At 37.1% G+C, this 23,662-nt stretch overlaps 1 pseudogene; it reads left to right on the forward strand.

Moving 5' to 3' along the window:
• The first annotated feature begins 3,218 nt into the window (after nucleotides 1-3,218).
• LOC119568282 lies at nucleotides 3,219-10,772 on the forward strand (annotated as a pseudogene).
• Nucleotides 10,773-23,662: the final 12,890 nt, after the last annotated feature.

A 23,662-nucleotide genomic window follows, 5' to 3' on the forward strand; every position in this document is an offset into this window, starting at 1 on the left:
CCACCTTTGTCAGCCTTGAACTTCTCTTTGCCATAGGCGTTGATATGTGCCTCGGTCATCTCTCCATCTTGTTTTCTGTGTGTCTGTGTTTCGTTTTTTTTCTGGGAATCCAATAAGTGGTATGTGTCGTCCATCTTTGTCAGTTATTCTTGCGATATGACCTACCCAGTTCTATTTCAGCTTACTGATTGTTTCGAAGATATCATGAATAACATATCTTTCTCTAACCCATTTGGCTAAGTTTCAGTCTTTCCGTGTAATGTTTAATATTATTCTTTCTTGTGCTTGTTTTATTGTTCTGAGTTTTATTTTTTCGTGGGGTTCCACGTTTCTGCACCATAGGTGACAGTTGGCAGAATATACTGATCGTCAACTCTTCGTTTGAGGACGATTGGTAACTTTTGTTCTTAAAGATCGAGCTTGCTCTGCCAGATGCATGCCATCTCAACGCGATTCTTCGCTTGATTTGTTCTTTTGAGGTTTCCTTTGAAATTCTTTGTAGAAGTCTACTATCTCAGTATCTTAATCTTATATGTTTATGTTATTGTCTGTATTGTCTACAAGGTCGTTTTTCATGATCTTGGTCTCTTTGAAATTCATATTTAGACTAAATAATTTGCTTGATTAATTGAATTCTAGGATTATTTGTAATTCTCGTATGGTTTCAGCAAAACCGATGATGTCAACTAATCGTAAATAATGGAAATATTTGCCATCAACTCGGAAGTTTTTTTTTCAAGGATTGATGTAGATAGTTTGGGGGAACGTGAATCTCCTTGACGACCTCCTTTTCTTATTATAAGTATTTAGGAAACTTTGTGTAGTCGACTGAATAAAGACGGGCAGGTGTAAATATGTTGCAGAACAGTTATATAGTTATGGATCTACATTTTGTTCTCTGAGAACTTCGAGGACCTCAAGAATTTCAACCGAAGCAAACGCCTTCTTGTTGTCAACAAAGGCAACCACAAGATGGGACAGCAGCTATAATTCGTTGCATTTTTTTCGCATCCTGCTTGTTCTGTAGGTTGGTTTTCATCAAAGCTGATTGTTAACCCGTTGGTTTGAAGCCTTTCCCTTTTCATATTGTCTCTGACGTTCCTCTTGCGTGCTTCAGTATTATCCCGTGTCTCTTTTGGGTTATCTGTACCGGTACTTCTGCCATTTTCTTTTATTCTGTGAAATATCGGCTGACCTTGTAGCTGTCACAAGACAATGATAATGTCATAGTGCAAAAGAAGCACCAACGTAAGTGGTAAACAGTGTTTACTGCGACAAATGTAGAGAAAAATAAAAATGAGTCTGAATAGCTACACAACATAAGAGCTGTATTTAACCCGTTCAAACTAAATCTTCGCCTGAAATAGATGTATATCTGATGAAGATTTAGTCGAAACCGGTCAAGATTGCGCTGTGAAGATATTCACCATCGTTCCTACCTTTCTCTGCTCGAGCATAAATTTACAAGGTGATCTTCCAAGCAAAGTAATGATAATTATAGTAATAATAATAAAATAATAATGGTATGATAATTAACAATGATAATGTTAATAAAATGCTAGTTATGATAATGACAGTGATACTAATAATTATGATATTCAAAAATAATTATCATCATATTAATGATAATGATATTAGTAATGATATCAAAAGCAATAATGATAATGGTAAAATGATAATACTATTAATAATACTGATGATAATAATATTAATAATAATGATGATAATAATATTATGATAATAATAAAAAAAATAATAATGATGATAATAAAATAATAATATGATGATAATAATAATAATGAGATTGATAGACATAGTAATAGTAATAATAAAGATGAAATAAATGCTGGAAATAATAACAATGAAAATTATGATAATAATGATAAAAGTAATATTATAGAAATGCTGATAATAATTATCGTAATAATAATAATGATAATAACAATAGATACATCAATATAATAGATCAAAAGCATGTTCTTACAGATCTCCCCACGGAAGATCCGGAGGATCAACTACCCTTCTATATATATATATATATATATATATATATATATATATTATATATATTTATTTATTCATTTATTTATGTATATAGATATAATATATATATATATATATATATATATATATATATATATATATATATATATATATATATCATAAAAAAATGTATACTCATAAACATGTGATACACACACACACCACCCCACACTCACACACACACTCACGCACGCACACGCACGCACACACACACACACACACACACCCCACACACCACAAAACACACACACACACACACACACACACAAACACACACACACACCCCACATACACACACACATACCCACGTATATATATATATATATAATATATATATATATATTTTAATATATTATATATATATATACACACACACACACACACACACACACACACACACACACACATATATATATATATATATATATATATTATATATATATATATATATATATAATATATATATCTGTGTGTGTGTGTGTGTGTGTGTGTGTGTGTGTGTGTGTGTGTGTGTGTGTGTGTGTGTGTGTGTGTGTGTACTAAGATAAAAAAGTAATAGCACATAGGAATCTTTGTGTGACATTCATCGACTACAAAAAGGCATTTGACTCTACAAATACCATAATACTAAAAAGCTATTCGAAGACAGGGAGTAAAGGAGTATACTGTTAAAACATTGGAAATATATACGAAGATGGACAACAACCATGAGCTCCAAAAGGGAAATTTAAATTTTTTTTTAGACAGGGGGCGATCCCATCTCACCAAACTGTTTACAGCTTGTCTTGAGGAAACATTCAAGCTAGAATGGAACGGAAAGGGTATCAAAACAGGAGACGAATACCCAAATAATCTAAGATTTGCAAATGATATTGTTCTCTTCAGTGAATATGCAAATGAAATGCAGCAATTAATAAACGATCTGAAGAGAGAAAGCCTGAAAGTCAGACTTAGGATGAACAAGAAAATATATAATGTTCCGCCCATCCCAAAAAGAATTTCACCCCAAAAGGCTCCCTCCCAGACTCTGCGAACTCCAACCCACGGCACTAGGCAACTCGTAGTGGCGCGGCCGCCCACCAGATGGCAGCACCGGCCTTCAAAACAATGGCGGGGATGAACGACTTCGCGAAGAGCATCCTGATTTTCATTCTTCTAGCTCTTTCTCTGAGAGTATGGGGTCAGTACTACGGATTCAGAGGCGGATCCGAGTGGCTATATTCTATACTGTCCTTGTATGGGTACGTATGAGAGAAATGTATTTGCGTTTCGTAAATAATATCATCGTTATTTGGTATCCCTTGGCAATTCCGGGAATTGTATAAATTACCCATTCAGGGGCTATGGTATTTTGAGCAAATTCGTAGAAACAACGCTCTTTTATTTTGTATTTATATATCATCGTCTTATTATTATTATTATCTTCTCATTTCTTTTCAGCTCGTATTAGTTTTCAACCACTCAGAGTGGAATTTAAATTTTGGACATATGCAATGTAGGGTAAATGGTGCATTGCGTATAGAGTAGATAAGTGTTTACTGTCATTCCTTTTCATTGATGCATGTTTCATAAACTGGAAATTAAAAAATGTTATAAATTGATTAAGCTCAAAGATAGAAGTGTTCAAATGAGGGTATGCACAGCCATAGGGTTTCAGACCAATGTGGCCAAAAGTGCATTTATTAAAGATTTTGTGGATTTAAGCTTTTATCTGTAACATGTGCATCAATATGTTCACATTATTGCAATCTCATGATTGTAGTGCATTAGCATGAATATATCAATGCTATAGATGAAAATTTAAACCAACAAAACATTATATTAACACATTTTTGGACACTTGGTCTGAGAATACCATAGTATGCGCTTGCCTCAAGTGACTATGCACCTTTGCCACTTTGGGAAAGGCAAGCAAAGATACAGTAGATCAAGTACTTTTCCCTTATTTGAGATTAACTTGTGCCACACTGGGCCAAGCACAGTCAGCTGCTTAACATAAAGTTTGAAAGTGTGGTAAACACATTTACCTTGCTCACTGTGCTCTTGGCTGTTGTGAGTCTGTATAATTGTTCCTTATTTGAGCATGACTCGCCACAGATTGCTTAAAGCTGCTTTACTATTATTTATGAGAAATTACAGTTATAGGGAGATTATTTATATTTGTAGGTTTTAAATGCTTGGTATGCAAAATTAGTGAAATTAGCTAAAAATCAAAAGGCTCATTGTAGCAGAAACATGAAACCTTGTAGAGAAGTTTCTAGTCTTGGAATTCCCTTTATATGTATATATACATACATACATATATATATATATATATATATAAAATATATATATACATATAGATATATATTCTATATATTATATATATAAATATTTATAAAAATATATATATATAATATATTATATATTTATATTTTAAATATAGATAACTATATATACATATAATACATTATATACATATATATATATATATATATATATATAATACTATATATATATATATATATATATGTATATGTATAGAAGATAGTATAGATATGTGTATGTATATGTATATATATATATAATAATATATATACATATATATATATTATATATATAATATATATATATATGTATATATATATATACATATAATATACATATATATACATATATATAATATATATAATATATATAATATATATATATATAGTATATGTATATATATATTATATATTTATATATATATTTATTATATATATATATGTATATATATGTATATATATATTATAATATATGTATATATATACATATATATACATATATATATATAATACATATATATACATATATATACATATATATATATATATATATATATACATATATATATATATATATATATAATATATATACATATATATATATATGTATTATGAAATATATATATTATAAAAATATTTTAAATATAAAAATATAATATATAAATATATTATATATTTTATAATAAAATAAAATATAAAATAAATAATAATAATACAATATATATTATATAATAATATAATCATATAAATATTATAAATATATTATATATTTTATTATTTTTTATATATATATAAAATTATAATATATATTATATTTATATATATTTTAAATATATTTTAATTATTATATAATATAAAAATATATATTTTATATAATTATATATATTATTATATATTTATTTTATATAAATATATATTTTATATATAATATTTTTTATTCCTTATATAAAATTTTAAAATAAAATAAATTAATACCTTTTAAATATACTTACATATTAGATATTAATTATTTTTTAATATAATATTAAAATATATTTTTTTATTTTATTTTTTTTATATATATATAATTATATATATAATATTTATTTATAATTAAAATTATTATATATCTATATCTATTATATATATTTATATAAAAATATATAATATATAGATAAAAAAATATTTATTTTTATATATATATTTATCAATTTTATTATATATATAATATATTTTATTTATTTATATAATTTTAAATAAATAATATATTAATATATATATTTTAATAAAATAATATATATATATATTTTATATATATAATATATATATATAATTTATATATTAAAATATATATATATATATTTTATATATATATATATATAATATATATATATTAATATATATAATATATATTTATATATATTATTTTATAATATTCGGGAAAATTTATTATTGTTTTATGTATTTTTTTTAGATCAGCAAATAGCTTACTTAAGAAAGTGGAATCAATAGAAAGAGGGAAAATTTATGGTTTTTATTAAAAATATAAAACTACGTATTTTAAGTCCAATCGGGTATTTTCCATACTGAATCACTTTGATTACGTAAATGCTTATGAAAGTATTATCGTAGTTTTAATTCTCTTTAAATTTTTAAGCAAAGAAATTTTGTTTCCCGGATACCCCTTCCAATAATTCCTAAATTTTAATTGCCACTTTAGGAGATTTTGGGAACCCCGGCTATCATTTCCTAGGTGCCTTGGGTTTTGCTAAAGGCCTTAATAGAACATTGGTTTTACCGCCATGGGTTGAATACAAACCAGGACTTACTAGATCAGTAAGTGAAGTAACAGTGTTTTAAGACGTTTGAAAATATTGCAGATATAAACTCTTAAGATATTATAGAGTCATTTGATAACTGACAACAAACAAGAAAGTTATTTTTGCAGTGTTTGTTTCCCTTTTCTCCGTATTTTTATTTTATGCATAATATTTGTTTTCACAGATTCAGGTTCCATTTTTTACATCTTCAAGTAAGCCCCTTTTCAAAAATTTCCGGGGTTGAAATGCAGATTTAGGACAAACTAGCCCCAACCATCTGGCCCCCAGAGAAGAGAATTGGTTTGTATTTAATGATTCTACAAGTAATTAGATAGGTGCAGGAAGTCCCTACCCCCAAGCCCCTTTCATGTAAACTTTGGTTTTGTAGGCACATCAAAGCATATATTCATTGTTAGGTAATTGAATATATGTATACTAGCTATGCTACTGCATAGACATGACTATGCAGTATAAGTAAATTGGCATGCCTTTTAATACAGGGGCCCTTAATTTTTCATCCCCATTAATCTCATTTTATTCATTGTCCAACAAATCATTGCGGACCTTCCCCATGTTGGGGAGTCTTAAATTATTTGAGACCCATAATTCAAAATAAATAAAAAAATAATCCCCACTTTTTGGAAGGTTGAGGTGTGAAAGGGGTGGAGGAATTTTCCCCTTCAATTTTTTCATGTTCTTTTAAAGAATGAATTAAGAGATTTTTTTCTTTTGTAATTTCTTAAATGAAAGGTGCCCTGTTGTATTGCCATCATTATTGACTGAGTTCATGATTGCCGTTATTTTCCTGGAGTTTACTTTTATTTCACATTACATCTCAAATAGTATTACAGACTGTTCTTTATGAATTTTTTCAAAGTATGCAGCTCACAGGATACTACCATTTTTCAACCATTTAAAGTCCCGTTAAAACTTTCATACTAAGTTTTTTTTTAGTATTATTTATTATTGTTGTTTTGATTTCCCAATTTTTTTGTCCACATAAAAAGATCAATGATGAAAAACCGGGATTGAATATAAATTCAACCCCTTGTAAGTACTTTTTCTTACATATGTCAACCAACATAGTTGCCTTTTGCAAGGGGTATAGTAATTTTTAGGTTTTTATGTCAGATTTTTTTAACCCTTTTTTTTTTCAGTTAACCTCTTAAATTTTTTTCCCCTTACACCCCCTCATTTCTGCATTTATGAATTTTTTCACTATGCAAACACTTAAAATACTGTCGTATTTTTTTGCATTTTTTAAAAGTAAAAAACAGGCCATTATTTATTTTTGAAATTTAAATTAAAGAATTAAAATTATAGTTATCAGAACTCTTAATTTTTCCAAAATATAAAACAGGGAAAAAATCGATTTTAATCAAAGGTTTTCCATGCAAGCAGGCCATGCATTTTTTTTCCTCTTTTTCTTTTCTTTTATTCACACCTTGTGTTTAAATTTTTGCTTCTGCTACGTTCCGCCTATAACTCGGAAGGAGCAATGCCAAAGGAAGGGAACCTTTTGGACCATTTTTGGGACATTTTTGGGGTTTTTTTCGGTCAGAATTCTCCCCCCGCTTATAGACGTCCACTATCAAAAAAAGGAAAAGGGAATGAGAAATCCCTTTGGAGGAATGGCCAGGTACAGAGTGACTAAAAATTCTAATAATTTTTCAGTTTTATTTTTGGGATTTTTTTTAAAACAATTTTCATTCCGTTAGGTTTTCTTAGTTAAAAAAGAAATTGCTAGATTGTTCACAATATGAAATACACACCATTCTGCAGTACAATATAATTTTTTCTGAAAGCTTCAGTAAATGAAAAAAGACAAATATATTTATTTTGGGATGTTTCATTTTTTCTTTTTCTTAATCTTTTCTAAAAATGTTTTTGAAAAGGGAATGGGTTGTCAGTCATTGCAGGGGAATAAAGCAGAATTTAAAAAAATTTAAAAACTTTTAATTATACAAAGAAAATGGAAAATATACAGTAATTATTTACAATTGATATTTATTTATTTATTTTTATTTTTTTTTTTTCTTTTTTTCTTGCATGTCTGCTGGAAAAGAATATAATTTTTTTTTTTTCTCTTTGAATTTGATGCTCTTCAAATGTATATGGGAGTCAGCCTTTTGATAGTTTTTTAAAATTAATGTTTTGTTCTGGAGTATTAAATGTAGTTTATACAGCAGCTAGTTATTTTTTTCTCTTTTTTATTGGTGGTATTAGGGTGTGCAAAGGCAACATATTGTTATATATATACTGAGATGTTAAAGAGCAGAGAAAAGCCCATTTACTGTAGGATTTGGAAGCATTATTGTGTATATGAAGCACAGCATATATAGTTTTTTAATATTAGTTTATACAATAGAAATATTATATTGATAATAAGATGTTCATTGTCTGACAAGAGCCCATTTTTAAACAAAATTTGAAAGTCTAAATCACCTAAGTGTTTGTCTTCCAGTGCTAGCCTTCACCGGAGCACAGCCCAGCTTCCGGTCCAGATGGATAACCGTGGCCTGCACAAGTACCTTGTTTGGAGCGAAAACATTGCCAAAAAAGCCCAGGATCTAGTTTCTTCTCTGCCTCGCGGTCCCTTCGTGGGGGATTCCACTTGAGGAATGGCATAGATTGGGTGAGTTATAGTGTATTTATGTGAGTGTGTGATTATTTATTTATTTGATTTGTGTTATTTGGTTTTATTTTTCAATTTATCTGTTTATTTTGTTTTTCCGCTTCTAATTTGTGTCTTTCCTTTTCTCTCTTTCTGATCTCTTTCCTTCCTTCTACTCCTCCTCCTCAACCTTTTTGATTTTTAATAGTTTTGCATATCTGTGTGGGTGTATAAAGATTTGTGTAAATTGATTTTATTTATTTTTTTTTTTTTTTTTTTTTTTTTTTTTTTTATTAATATTATGTTATTATTATTATTATTATTTAATGAATTACTGTTATCATTTTTATTACAGTTATTGCTCAAGTGACAATGTTCATCATGATCCCATTTATTACCTTACTTTTATTATTGTTCTAAGTATATTGTAAACCATGGACACTGGGGATGCATACACACTGTACATACATAGCAACTGTCTGCTCTTTGCGTGTGATGCTACATCATGTTGGTGCATTCATGTTTGCATACTTGTGTGTGTATTTGTGTGTACTTTCTCTCTGTCACACACTATTCACTCCAGAAGCACTTTGTTGCTGAGGACTCAGTTTCTAAGTCTATCTGAACTCACCTGGTTATTCCATTCTTTAAAGTTCATTTTTTTCTAGCTTTATAATAATAATAATAATAATAATAATAATGATAATAATAATAATAATAATAATGATAATAATTATCATAGGCATAATGACAATCATAAGAAAAAGAATAAGAATTTTCTATTGTATTGCAGGAACGTGCTTGTGAGCATGTAGAGCACAGCCCAAACCCTCTTGCTGCCCCTCAATTTTTTGGGCTACCGTAATGAGCATGGTGTGGCTACGCTTGAGCTCTGTTTGCCCTCAGAAAACGTCATTGTTAAAAAGCTCAAGCGTGTAATCAAGTCTGTTGGGGCCAAGAGTGTCTTTGTAGCTTCAGACAACAACTACATGATTGGAAAGCTGACTCAGGCTCTGCAGAAGATGAAAGTGAGTTTTGAAAGTTCTGTGGAAGGGAGAAATGTATGTATGTTGATTAGATGATAGATAGACAGACTGAGATTAAATAATGTATTTGACATCAGTATTTAATGTGTGTATTAGAAATTGCAATTGTGTATTTATTTTAATATATACAATTTTTAAAAGAAGATACATTTTACTACATATTGATGTTATAAAGTTGTAAGAAAAAGTTCCATCTATTTTCAGGTAAGCGTTCACCGTCTGGAAGTACCTGAGCCGCATGTGGACCTAGCAGTTCTTGCCAGGGCCAACCATTTCATTGGTAACTGTGTGTCCTCTTTCTCTGCCTTTGCCAAGAGGGCAAGGGATGTCATGGGCTTTCCTTCCTCCTTCTGGGGTTTCCCAATAGAAAAAGAGAAGAAAAAACGTCATGATCGTGATGAATTGTAACATGTTAATTGTGCCATTAAGTGATTGGTAAGACTAATGAATGAGATTATTATTGTAAAAGATGATGTGAATTTTTTTAAAGACTGGTACAAATGTGTTAAGTATTTGTTTGTCAAGGGGAGAAAATATATATGGTGTTTATTTTTTGCCAATACACTCAGTTGTATAGCAAAGATTGGCTGTGAATGAGACTAGCATCTTGTGGTCATGTGTATAATTAACTGTGTAAATTACTTATTGATGCTAGGTTATGGTACTTCATTCTGATAGAGTACACAAACAGTATTTCCTGTATGATTATTATCATATTTAAAGTAGTATTTGGATGTAGAGACTATTTTGTAAATTTCTGCTTTGATGTTTATGTGTGAAAGTGGACATTTAAATGTCCACCTTACAAAGACGAAAAGTATTTTAGGATCTAATGGTTATATGTAAGATATTTCACTTGAAACTGCAGACTGTGTAGCTTCAGAATTATATATATTTTTATATGGATGTTCCCTCCAAATTTGTGATGATAAGACTGATGTCTCAAATATATGAAACACAATGAGGAGTGTTTCATTTTCCCAGTGTGAAAGAAGTAATAAAAGGAAAATGACTAGTTGCCCTGTTAGAGACACACTCACTCACTCATCTTCATAGTCACTCACCCTCTCCTCTCCCAAAATTTTCGCTCGCCTCTTCCCATCTCTCCTCTCGATCTCCATCTCTCGTCTCCCCAACTGCTCCTCTCCTTTCTTCTCCGCCATCCCCTCACTTCCCCATCCCGAAATCTTCTCGCCCCTTTCCCCCTCTCTCTCGATCTCTCTCCTCTCTCATCTCGTCCTCGCTCTCTCTCCTCTCCTCTCCATCTCTCTCTCTCTCCCTCTCCTCTCTCTCTCGCTCATACCTCTCTTCTCTCTCTCTCTCTTCTCTCTCTCTCTCTCTCTCTCTCTCTCTCTCTCTCTCTCTCTCTCTCTCTCTCTCTCTATCTCTCTCTCTCTCTCTCTCTTCTCTCGTCTCTCTCTCTCTCCTCTCTCTCTCTCTCCTCTCTCCTCTCCTCCGTCCCCTTTCTTCTCCCTCTCTCTCCTTTCTCTCTCTCTCTCTCCTTTTCTCTCTCTGTCTCGTCTCTTTCTCTCTCCTCTTTCTCTCCTCCTCTCTCTTCTCTCTCCCTCTCTCCCTTCTCCTTCCTCTCTCCCTCTCTCCTCTCTCTCTCTCTCTCTCCTTCTTTTCTTCTCTCCTCTCTCCCCTTTCTCTCTCTCTCTCCCCCCCCTCCCTCCCTCCCTCCCTCCCCCCCTCCCTCCCCCCCCCTCCCCCCTTTTATCTCTCTCTCTCTCTCTTCTCTCCTCTCTCTTCCCCCTCTCTTTCTCTCTCTCTCTTCCTCTCTCTCTCTCTCCCTCTCTCTCTTTCCCTCTCCTTTTCCCCCTCTCTCTCTGCTTCTCTCTGCCTCTCTGCTCTCTCTCTCTGCTCCCCTATAGGAGGGATAATTCTAGGGGGTTTGGAAAATTTCTATTTGGGGTACAGTGGACCAGTGGCTTTTTTTCCCACGTGGAAAATCAGGTGCGACGGACCAGTGACCTCACTCGCTCCCCCCCATGCTTCCTGCAGCCTGCTTTTGCCCCTCCAGTTTTTGGGCGGTCCACTATTTTCCGAAATGACTGGGCCTCAGAGAGCCCGTCGCCGCGACCAGCGCGGAAAGGTCAGCCCCGCCCTCCCCCCCGGGGCAGCGGGCCGCGACCCCACACCACCATACCCAAAACCCAGACTGTCCGTGTGTTTTTACTGCGTGGTATCAACTCTCAAAAAAAAGATCAAGCCGTTAACAAGTATAACTCCCTCTGTTCACCATTGTACTAAGGATGATAGCCTGTTACAAACAGGTCCTCCTTGACTTCGGATTCGTCTTGCCCTCCTCGTAGTCCTCCCCGGCCCTAACTCGGGGGCGTCCCTCCACTGTCCTACAGATCTCGTCCGGGTCCTTCTCGCGTCCACACGTCCCGTAATTTTCATCCGGGATCTAGGGGCGTCGGGGAGGGGCGGACCGGGGCGCTGTACTTGCCCTACGAGCTCCTGGAGTTTACGGATGCGGGGCGCCCCAGGCTTCGCCTAGCACAGCTTTTGGGGGCGACTGTACCGGGAAAAGGTACTGGTTCGCGGGCCCCGGGAGTTGGCGGAAACCCCGCCCACTACACGGGGACGGCTTAACACCTTTTTCTGACAAAAAACTCGGTCCCGGGCCCTAGCGATCTTCGTGAGCCTTCTCAAGGCATCCTAAGGGCCGGGAACTGTAGCAGGTCTCCTTCGGTGCCGTGCTGGCCCCGACGCAATATATAGTCGGGGACCCAGATCATACACGAAAGGGCCAGAGTAAGAGAAAAAGAAAGGAAAACAGAAAAAGAGGGGTTATTACCCTACCGGTTATTTACGAAATTTGTGGTTTTTAATTTTTTTTTTTATTATTTTCGTCTTTTTTCATTTTGTGTTTCTTTCACAAAGATAAAAAAGAAAATAGAAGAGGAGACGTCGTAGCGTCCGAAAAGCCTAGCTTGAACTCCCAACCGTCTCTGATAGTTGAGATTTAAAAAGGGGAAACAAAAACGGCGATCGTGAAGATCTATTTGAACCTAGCGTCACACGGAAAAATAGATGAAATTGTACATTTGTATGAACCCTTGTCACACAACACGGTATGCTGTGTGAGTGACAGCTGCGTTAATGAGAGGGAAAACGAGAGTGACCTCACACAGAGAATGAATCACAACACGAAAATTAAGTTTACTATAAAAAAAACTGAAGTAATTGCAAAGCTGCTATTTAAGATTATTTCAACTACCCCATTAATTTAACATATAAGTATGCGACAGAAAGTGCATAAGAATGGGACAGAAAAAAATTCGCCAATTTTTTTTTTAGCAAATCTTCCGGGGTCAAATCTGAACTGCCGAGGGACATGTCTAGCTTTTTTTTCACGTCATACTTCAATAAAATCCAAACGGGGGATCCATACCCAAATCCGATTGACTGAAGCACTTGAGCCAGGGAAAATAATAACCCCGCCTTTCTGCGTATCTGTAAAGGGTCTCGCAAATTCCCGAAGGAATATAAATTTTTACGATCAACAAACGCTTGGGGGTACCCAAAAAAAAAATGCAAAACGACTTGAGGAGGGAGAGAAAAAGGGGTGATTAAAAAGCGAAAAAATGATTCTAGCTTAAACCCCCTTCTACATAAATTTGGACATAGCCGCGGGGCACCCGACTCAAAAGGGGCCGAACGTAAATTGGTTTTTGTACCTATTTTGAAAGACGGAGCGCAGATCTATTTGGCTTTACGCAACCCGGGGCAATATCGGGCAATCCTGTGCCTATGAAGGGGGGAAAATCCTAGCTATATTCAAAAAAACAATTTAATGAAAATTAAAGTTTCATCTTTGTCTAGCGCCATAGAACGTGGGCCCAAAAACAATGTAAAATGCTAGGGTTTAAATTCCAAGGGGTCAACAAAAATAACAACCAAAATACAGGGAACCACGCATTCATCAGACCCATCCCACGTCGCCACCGCTTTTTAAAAGGCTCTCATCCTTAGTACAATGGTGAACAGAGGGTAGTTAAACTTGTTAACGGCTTGACTCTTTATTTCTGAGATTGATACCCGCATATAAAACACACGGACTGTCTGGGTTTTGGGGAGGGGGGTGTGGGGTCGCGGCCAGCTGCCCGGGGGGAGAGGGCGGATGATCTTACCCCCGCTGGTCGCTGCGACGCTCTCTGGCCCAGGTCCTTTTTGTATAAGTAGTGACCGTTCAGCTGGAGGAGCTAGCAGCAGCTGCAAAAAATGGGGGGGAGGGGTGAGGTCACGGGTCCTCTGCTACATGATTGCTCCACGTGGAAAACGCCCGGGTCCCCTGGTACCCGAAATGAATTATCCCTCCGTAGAATTTTCCCCATCCCATACTCCCCCTCTCTCTGCTCTTCCCCTTCTCTCTCTCTCTCTTTCCCCCCTCTCTCTCTCCCCCCTCTCTGCTCTCTCTCTCTCTGCTCTCTCCCCTCTCTCTCCCTCTCTCTGCTTTTTCTCTTTCTCCTCTCTCTCTCTCTCCCCTCGATCTCTCTCTCTCCCTCTCTTCTCTCACACACTCTCTCTCTCTCTCCTCTCTTTCGCTCCTCTCTCTCTCTCCTCTCTCCCTCTCTCTCTCTCTCCTCTCTCTCTCTCTCTCTCCCTCTCCTCTCTCTCCTCTCTTTCTCTCTCCTCTCTCTCTCCTCTCTCCCTCTCTCCTCTCCCCCTCCCCCCCTCTCCCTCTCTCCTATCTCTCTCTCTCCAATCTCCCCCTCTCTCTCTCTTTCTCTCCCCCTCTCTTCGCTCACTCTCTCTCTCTCTCTCTCTCTCTCAATTGTAACCAATACCTTCCCTGATCTTTGGAAAATTTCTCATGTTGTTCCTCTTTATAAAAGTAATGATGCTGATTATGTAAATAACTACCGCCCAATATCCCTGCTCCCAATTTTTTCAAAGATATTGGAGAAAATTGTTGCTAAACAGCTTATGTCATATTTGGAGCATTATAAGTTACTTTCCGATGCACAACATGGGTTTCGGAGTGGCCTCTCCACAGAATCAGCTCTTCTTAAAGTTACAGAGAAAATTTACAAAAATATGGACAACAGGAAAATATGCCTTCTTATTTTACTTGACTTATCTAGGGCCTTCGACAGTGTCATAGTATCCTTCTAAATAAATGTAAGAACTTGTAAGAATGTGCATCCAATATGGCTCCGTAGTTATCTGTCAAACAGATCTCAATCAGTACGAGTTTGGTAATACAATATCTTCCCCACAAAATTGTTAATTTTGGTGTGGCCTCAGGGTCTTTTTAGGACCAATTCTCTTCTCTGTGTAAGTGAATGTTTTTCTCACAGTGTGTGTCTGAATGTCTTGTCATCCAGTACGCAGATGACACCCAGGTTCTTCTAACTAGGGATGTTGATAATATTGCTCAATTGATCGCATGAGCTGAAAATCTTTTATCAACAGCCAGAACATATTTTCAAAATAATGGTCTATTCTTGAATGAAAAGAAAACACAATGCTTATTTATTGGTTCTAGGCATATAATTTCAAATCTACCTGATGATATCACTATAAATTTTAATGGAAATTCCATAAAACCCAACACAGCTGTTAAAAACCTTGGACTTTATATGGATCAGTATATACTTTTTAACGTTCATATAGATGAGATGCATAGGAAAGTAATAGGAACCCTCTTATACCTTAACCGAATATCAGATTGTTTCGAAAAGTCAACACGAATCGTGGTTGTACAATCGTTAGTATTAAGCATTAATAACTACTGTTCGCGAGTTTGGGGAGTGACCAATACAACTCAAATTAAAAGCGTACAAAAGCTACAAAATTTCGCTGCTAAAGTCGCTGTTGGTGGTTTACGAAAGTATGATCGTGTGTCCCCTGCTTTTAAAGAGTTGGAATGGCTGAGGATAGAAAATCAATACTTTTCTGACATATGTATATTTGTTTTTAAAATATTGAACAATCAGTTTCCTGAATTTTTATTTGATGTTGTAACTGTAAGAGAGGTTAGAGGTATGACGACTAGACAAAGTAATGATTTATATGTCCCAAGAACGAATACTGTAACCGGTGCGAAAATGTTGACAGTGAGAGGCCCTCAAACATAGAACGAAATTCCAAGAGACATTAGGACCCCAGGATCCCTTTTTCTCATTTAAAAACAAATTAAAGAAATATCTCTTCTAGAAACAAGTGAATCTTTTTGATTTTTATGTATTTTACTTTGAATATGTAAATATAATTTATGTGACTCAATGTATATATAATTTCTTGTCTAATTTATGAAAATGTACCAGACAATATATTCTGTTTAAAGGTTATTGAATGTGATCCATATGTATTTTTAATGTATGAACTGTAAATGTATGTTTTACATTGTTAGTACACCAGTGTTAAAATTCTATATTGTTTAAATATTTTCATTAAATGTTATAACAAAATCATGTAAAAACTATGTGATATGTGATACTATGTGATATGTGATACTATGTGATATGTAGTCCGACAATTAAATTGTAATTGTATATATGTGATGTACAGAATAGGAAATAAAATTTATTATTATTATTATTATTACTATTACTCTCTCTCTCTCTCTCTCTCTCTCTCTCTCTCTCTCTCTCTTTCTTTCTCTCTCAGGCTTCTCTTTCTCTCTCGTCCATTCTCGATCTACCCTCTCTCTCTCGTCCTCTCTCCTCTCTCCTCTTTCTACTCTCTCTTTTCTCTCTCTCTCACTCTCTTCTCTACTCCTCTCTCTCTCTCTCCTCTCGATTCTCTCTCTCTCTCCGTCTCTCTCTCTCCATCCTCTCTCTCTCCCTCTCCCCGCCTCTCTCCTCCTCTCGTCCCTCCCCCCTCTCTCTTCTCCTCTCTCCCTCCCCCCTCTCTCATCCTCTCTCTCGTCGTCTCTCTCATCTCTCTCTCCTCTCTCTCTCTCTCTCTCTCTCTCTCTCTATATCTATAATATTATATTATTATAATCTATATAGAATCTTTCACATCTTCTCTCCCTCCTCTCCCCCCCCCCTCTCTCTCTCTCTCATTCTCGCTCCTCTCTCTTTTTCTCTCTCTTCTTCTCTCTCTCCATCTCTCTCGTCTCTCGTCCTCTGATCTCTCTCTCGTCTCCTCTCTCTCTCCCTCCCTCTCTCTCCTCTCTCTCTCGTTCTCTCTGTCTCTCTCTCTCTCTCTCTCTCTCTCCTCTCTCTCTCCCTCTCCCTCCCTCCCTCTCACTCACTCTCCTATCTCCCTCCATTTCTCTCTCTCCTCTTTCCCTCTCTCTCTTCTCTCTCCTCACTCCCTCTCTCTCTCTTGCTCATCCTCTCTCTCTCTCTCTCTCTCTCTCCTGACCCTCCCTCCCCTCCTCTCTCTCTCCTCTCTCTCTCTCTATCTCTTCTCGTCTCTCTCTCTCTCGTCTCGTCTCTCTCTCTCTCGTCTCCTCTCTCTCTCTCTCTCCTCCATTTCTCTCTCTTCTCTCTGTCCCTTCTCTCTCTCTACCTCTCTCTCTCTCTCTCCTCTCTCCCTCCCTCTCTCTCTCTTTCTCTCTCTCTCTCTCTCTCTCTCTCTCTCTCTCTCCTCTCTTCTCTCTCTCCTCTCTATCGCTCTCTCTCTCTCCTCTCTCATTCTCTCTCTCTCCTCTCTCTCTCTCCTCTCTCCCTCCCTCTCTCTCTTTCCTCCCTCCCTCCCTCTCTCTCTCTCTCTCCTCTCTCCCTCCCTCTCTCTCTCTCTCTGAGTCTAGCCGCCGTGGTGATCGGACGTGTTTTTGCTCCTCTCCGCCGCAGCCCCGCACTCAGCAAACCATGTCTTCCTCATGGTCCCGCAGTGTCCAGAGGTAATCTGCCCTTGCCCCCGGGGTTTTGAGGGGCCAACCAGGGCCTCCCTGGTGCTTCCTCGGGCAGCTAGCACCGCTTCTTATCCCCAGAGGAAGGGACCCTTGCTCAGGTTAATAGTGCACCTCCCGGGTCCGGGACTCAGCCCTAGGATATGGGCCCCCCGGCAGCGTGGTCAGAGCTGCCTCCCCGCCCACGAGGATGGGCAACCCCATGGCAGCCAGGGTCAGGCCTGCCCCTGGGCCCGGGTGAGGGGCTCCTTAGCATCACGCAGTGATACCAGTGCAAACAGTGGAAATCCAGTTTTGATAAGCAATCTATCAGTTTCGGCAGTGTAACAAGAATAGTGCTGAACACAATTCCTGTGTTTTCGTGGCTACTAAAAGTCTTGGCAAGGGTCCGGTCCTCTACGATCACATCCAAAATATACAGTGCCGGGCTTAATCAAACAAGCCCATAACATTGTATCAGTTAAAACAGACTCGCAGAAAACCCAGGAATACGACACGGGACACCAAAGATATAACTTTATCGTACACGACAATGCTTCGATCCGTGTGTCGATAATCAAAACGTAGTGTTTCGCAACAATTACAACGGACACTCCCTCAACAGATTGGTCACCGCCTAAGAAATCATGTATTTCTACTTCCTTTGTTAATTTTTCCAAAATGAGTACAGACCAGAAACACAGACCTGTACTGGGGCCCTCCTTCACTGATCAAATTTTGATCGGACAAAATTGACTTTGCTGATCGAATGTTCTCCTCCGACAGCAATTGTCCCATTAAACAAAATTATAGAGCAAACGCAAGCAGAGACATATCGTCCACAGGAACCCCTCCTACCCTCCCCTACCCCACCCGTGATCAGACCACTACGAACCTTACCTTTTACATCTCCTCCCCCAGTCACACACCCCCTACCTCCACCCAAACCGCCTCTCCTCCCACCCTCCACGCCCATACCACGACCGGCAATCCTCACCACCCAAAACCTCCTCTCCCTCTCTCTGCTGCCCTCGGCCAGCCAGCTGCCTCACGCCCTTGCCTGGACTCGCCGACCTTCAACTCTGTCTGAGGCCATCCACGTGCCCACTCAACCGCGCTCCTAGCCAGCAGACCCCGGCCCCACACAGACTCCCCGCCTCCCCCAGTCAACTAGACCCCCTCCCGCCGTCAGACCGAAACCAAACACAACCAAAGAAGACGCAAGTTGAAGCTTCTACACAAGTAACGCCCAACGGAGCTTTAGAAAAAAACAGAACAACAAGAGTAACAAGGCAAATTGACCACTCGACGCCCACCCGCCACTGGGAGGAAACAGCTCAGCCTGCAGGTGGAAGGGGCTTACCGCCTACCGACATGCCCCCCCTCCTCCAGCGTGGTCACGGTCATCATTAACAACTTATGCAGAAGAACGAATTCTCCAAGATTTGATGAAGACGGTTACACCAAAGTAATATCAAGAAACAAGGAAAAAAGAAAGAGAAAACAAACCACAAAGCCGTTGAAGGGGGGCAGATCGTCCCCACCAACAGTCTACCTCTACATAACCAGTTGTCACCGACACAAACGAAGAGGACATTGAACAACATTTAATCTGAAAAGTTTGAAACATTTCAAGTGTGAAAGCCCATAAGACATGGATGACCATGACTACTAACGCCCAGCTTCACAGTGTCTGTGAGGGAAAGGATACATAAGCCCGATCTGTTTATAGACTCTGATGCTTTCCCTGACAATGTTAAAGTGTTTCTTAAATAGAAACAAGTACAATCGCGATAGAATGTTTTGACAAGGCACACCGCCGTCAGCATTACCAGTGACCAGATCGCTAAATGTCCTAAAAAATAGAGCAATATAATGCTCAATCTCTCCTCGGACATTTTGAGGAAATTAAATGCTAGTTTTGAGGAGAAGAACCATAGACATTTTATGCATAAGTGAAACATGGCTCCACCCAGGAAATGGAACAGTAATTTCATTATTTCCAATTTTTAAGAGTTTATAGATGTGATGCGCGGCGAGGAGGAGGAGTATGTATATATGTACGGGATACCCTGAAGTCAAACAGGATATCTGCTACAGCAGTTTAGCAATACTGCTGTAGAAGATGTCTGGGTACCGTACAAAGCAACATGCTATCCTCTCTTTAATTTATTGGCAGCTGTCTAAGGCATACCCCCATGCTACCTCTGAATCTTTTTATTCATTGAAAAGGTGTTTAAGATGTCTTTAAACAGACCGCTTTTCATCTTAGGGCGACCTGAAGATGATTTAAAACAAAATCTAATGCTAAGTTTGGCTAAGATGGATTAAGAAAAATAAATTTGAAACAAAATAATAGATAGCTACACGAATTACAGAACACAACTCTTCTCTGTTGGATTTAATAATAACTAACAACCAGACATCATTATTCACTTCGAATGTCATCCCGTGTCTGTTTGCTGACCATGACTTATCCTAATGACGTTTAATATAAAGAAAACAAAGCGACCACCAGTAATTAAAAACTTTTCGCGATTTCAACCACTATACCTCAATCTTTCTGCGGAGCTTATCTTGTTCTAAAGAAAGTACTCTATTACCAAATATTTCACTGACAGATCATGTAACGCCAAGTAACTATCCTTACAATTATTAAAAGCAGCATTGATGCCACTGGCTCCCTACGTAACACTACGTCAAACGTCCTCCGCTCCATGGATAAATGACGACATTCAGAGAGCAATTCGCGATAGAAAACAATTCCCACCAAGCCCCTTAAAGTATCGAAATGAGGCGCCCTTCAGGTAATTATAAAGTCCAAAAAGAAAAATGTAAAATTAAACTATTCAACGTGCAAAAAGAAATTATTTCAGAAATAAATTCACAGAATATAAGGACAACTTCCATAAAACATGGAAAATTGTTAAAACGCTAGTGCCTTAGCAAAAAGGCACCTGCACTAATGATTGCATAAGGCCCTACAAAGAACCGACCCATTTAATGACTTTTTTTCAAAAATTGGAAACTAACTTATGAACAAACCAATTGCTTCTAATTCAACAAAACATAGTCAATACAAAAGGCAAGGCTTACAACTAATTATTTCAGACCAACCAGTGAACATAGAAACAATCATCTTAGTACTAAACATCTTCGCGAAACAATGCCGTAGGAGCAGACGCATTGCTTTGCGCTTTATCGAGATAGTCTACTGCAACTGTACTTAATCTTACGTCTTATTAACACCTCTCTTGTTACTGTGGATTCCTTCGCTTTGAAAACATGGTTAGTAACCCCATTTTCAATCGTGGATATAGACTATTCCATAATTATCGCCCCTATCACTATACTCCCTATCCTTATCCAAAATCTTGAAAAAATTATACTAGCAAATCAACTGACGAGTTTCCTGGCGGCCGATGAAACTTTTATCTAAAACACAACATGGTTTAGAAATAGGTGTACTACTGAAACAGCTTTTACTGCAAGTTACTGATGAAATTTTAATACATAGACAAAAATCAGGTATTTGCTCACATTATGCGACTTTCTAAGGCTTTTTGATAGTGGTCAACCATGATATTCTCTTACAATTAGTAAATCAAAAATTGATACATTTTGGTTTAAAAGTTATTTAGATAACAAGGACCCATCGGTAAGAATCAATATGCTATGTCATCAAAACAACCACAGTACCTGTTTTGGTGTTCCGCAAGGCTCTATTTGGGGAGGTCCGATCCTATTTACATTTTCAAAATGATTTTCAACAATAGCCCATAAACGGTCTTTTAGGTGCAGTACGGCCGATGATTAACATTTTCTTCATAGTGACTCAGTACCAACCTAACCCGTTAATAGAAACACTTCCACATACTCTTACACAAGCAAAATTAATATTTTGACACAAATGGCCTTAATAAACTAAACCCACATAAAACTCATGTTATTCATAGTAGTCGGCAGAACTAGCTAGAATTCTTTTCCCAATGAAAACATCAATAGAATTTGAAGCTGCTCTATTAAACGAGCACGTTCAGTGAAATAATTAGATTACCACTTAGACAGCTTCTGACTTTGAGCCACACGTTGAACAAATACCAGGAAGGTAGGGGGTACCCTGATTAACCCTGATATATCTTAATCACATAAGAATCAATCACTACTGAAACTAGAATCATGGTTGGTGCAAACTCTACGCTAAGCATAATTAACTATTTTCAAACATTTGGGGATCGGCTAACCAAGACCCAGATGCAAAAGTTGCAAAAATTACAAACTTTGCTGCCAGTAGTCAGCACTAAAGGTATATCCGTAACTTGATCACACACCCCACATATAAAAAAATTGAAATGGTTAAAGTCAATTCTCCTAAATGCAGCTATACACATGTGTCTTCATTTACAAAATCTTCATGGAATATCCAAATGGTTAATGCCTTTACAAACCGAGGGGGAACCATCAGGTTGTTCCAGACACGTCAAGTACTTCACTTTTTGTTAAGAGATCGAATACCTATACAGGGGCCCGTCAAATGGAAATACGTGGACCCAAGTATATGGAACATGAAGCAAGATAATTAAGAGACATTAACAGCTTCTTTAATTTTAAAACGAAATTAAAGAACACCTCTTAAATACCAGATGTAAATATAAATGTATTTATGTAAAGAATAACCATTGTAATTTAATGGATAAAGGTGTTTTGACTTTGTGACTTTGACTTTGACTCTCTCTCTCTCTCTCTCCCTCCCGTCTCCTCTCAAATCTTCTCATCATCTTTCTCTCTCTCTCCTCTCTCTCTTTCCTTCTCTCTCTCTCTCCCCTCTCTCTCTCTGTCTTTCTCTCTCTCTCGCTCTCTTTCCCTCTCCTCTCGCTCTCTTTAGGGATTTGTGTTTTTTTTTAGTAAAAAGATCATGAGTTGATAACTCGAAAACGGAGGAAAGATTTATTGCCTTGGCAGATCAATACTCCATGACACCCATGGTAGTATTGAAGGAATAACAAGATTAAAAGGCATACATGCAGTATAACACCGCCACCCCATCCAGATAGTGTAGCCTCATCTCTCCCCCAATAAATGGTGTGAGGACGCTCTATTGATAGTTTCCCATTATCCATACGCAGATGCCCCTTAAATCAAGACATAAACGAAATTGATAGCATGCCACCTCTTAGATGAGGCTGAATGCCCCTTTACCAAGGGAATACTCCTGCAATCTCCATTAAGAACTACAAATCCACTGCACCTGGGGGTGGTGATGGAATCACTTATGACATCACCGACTTCTTGCACAGGTAACAGGTAAAGGGAAAATCCCTTCTTGATCTCTTCAATTTAACCTATACTGCAAGCATCTTGCCTACCACTGTAAACACGCAACCTCATTCCCATCTCAAACCAGGACGGCCTGTTGAATCTAGAACCATTTCTCTGACGTCCTGTCTGTCTAAAAGCACCCTTGAAAGAATCCTCCTTACTCGTTTAACTCCACCAGTCAGGATCTGATTCATCCATCTGTCCGTTGGGGGGATGTCAAAAAGGAGAACACAAAATGTTTTAGCACATAACCCTAATTGGAAGTAATGCATAGGTCTTCTTACTTCATAGATTTCAAGGGAGCATTCGACAGAGCTCCCCTACGCAATCCTCCATGAACAACACTCTGGGAGTTAGGGCAGCTTCTGCTATGGATTTAAGGATTATCCCTATCTTTGAGAAGAAGCAAAAAGTGTGGTAACCAGGCCAACCTACGAGTGCTTATGGCGAAATTAGAACTAGGCACTCCACAAGAGGGAGTATTGTCCCCCTCCTGGTTTTAATATACTTATGCACTCATCTTTTGCAAACTCACGATGAGTTTAGTAAAGAGGAAACTATGCAGCATCACTCATATCTGATGACATTTCTTTTCAGGTATTTGATAGGGGGATTAGCAATTACGGAGGTTTCGCAAAAAGGTGCTTCCTCGGACTCATAATTCACACCGAATCAAACTAAGTATATTCGAGATCTCGTAAACCTACCTTACATTCCAAGGTTAGGAGAAACAACTATTG

This window comes from Penaeus monodon, chromosome 43, assembly GCF_015228065.2.
Source record: "Penaeus monodon isolate SGIC_2016 chromosome 43, NSTDA_Pmon_1, whole genome shotgun sequence".
NCBI lineage: Eukaryota > Metazoa > Arthropoda > Malacostraca > Decapoda > Penaeidae > Penaeus > Penaeus monodon.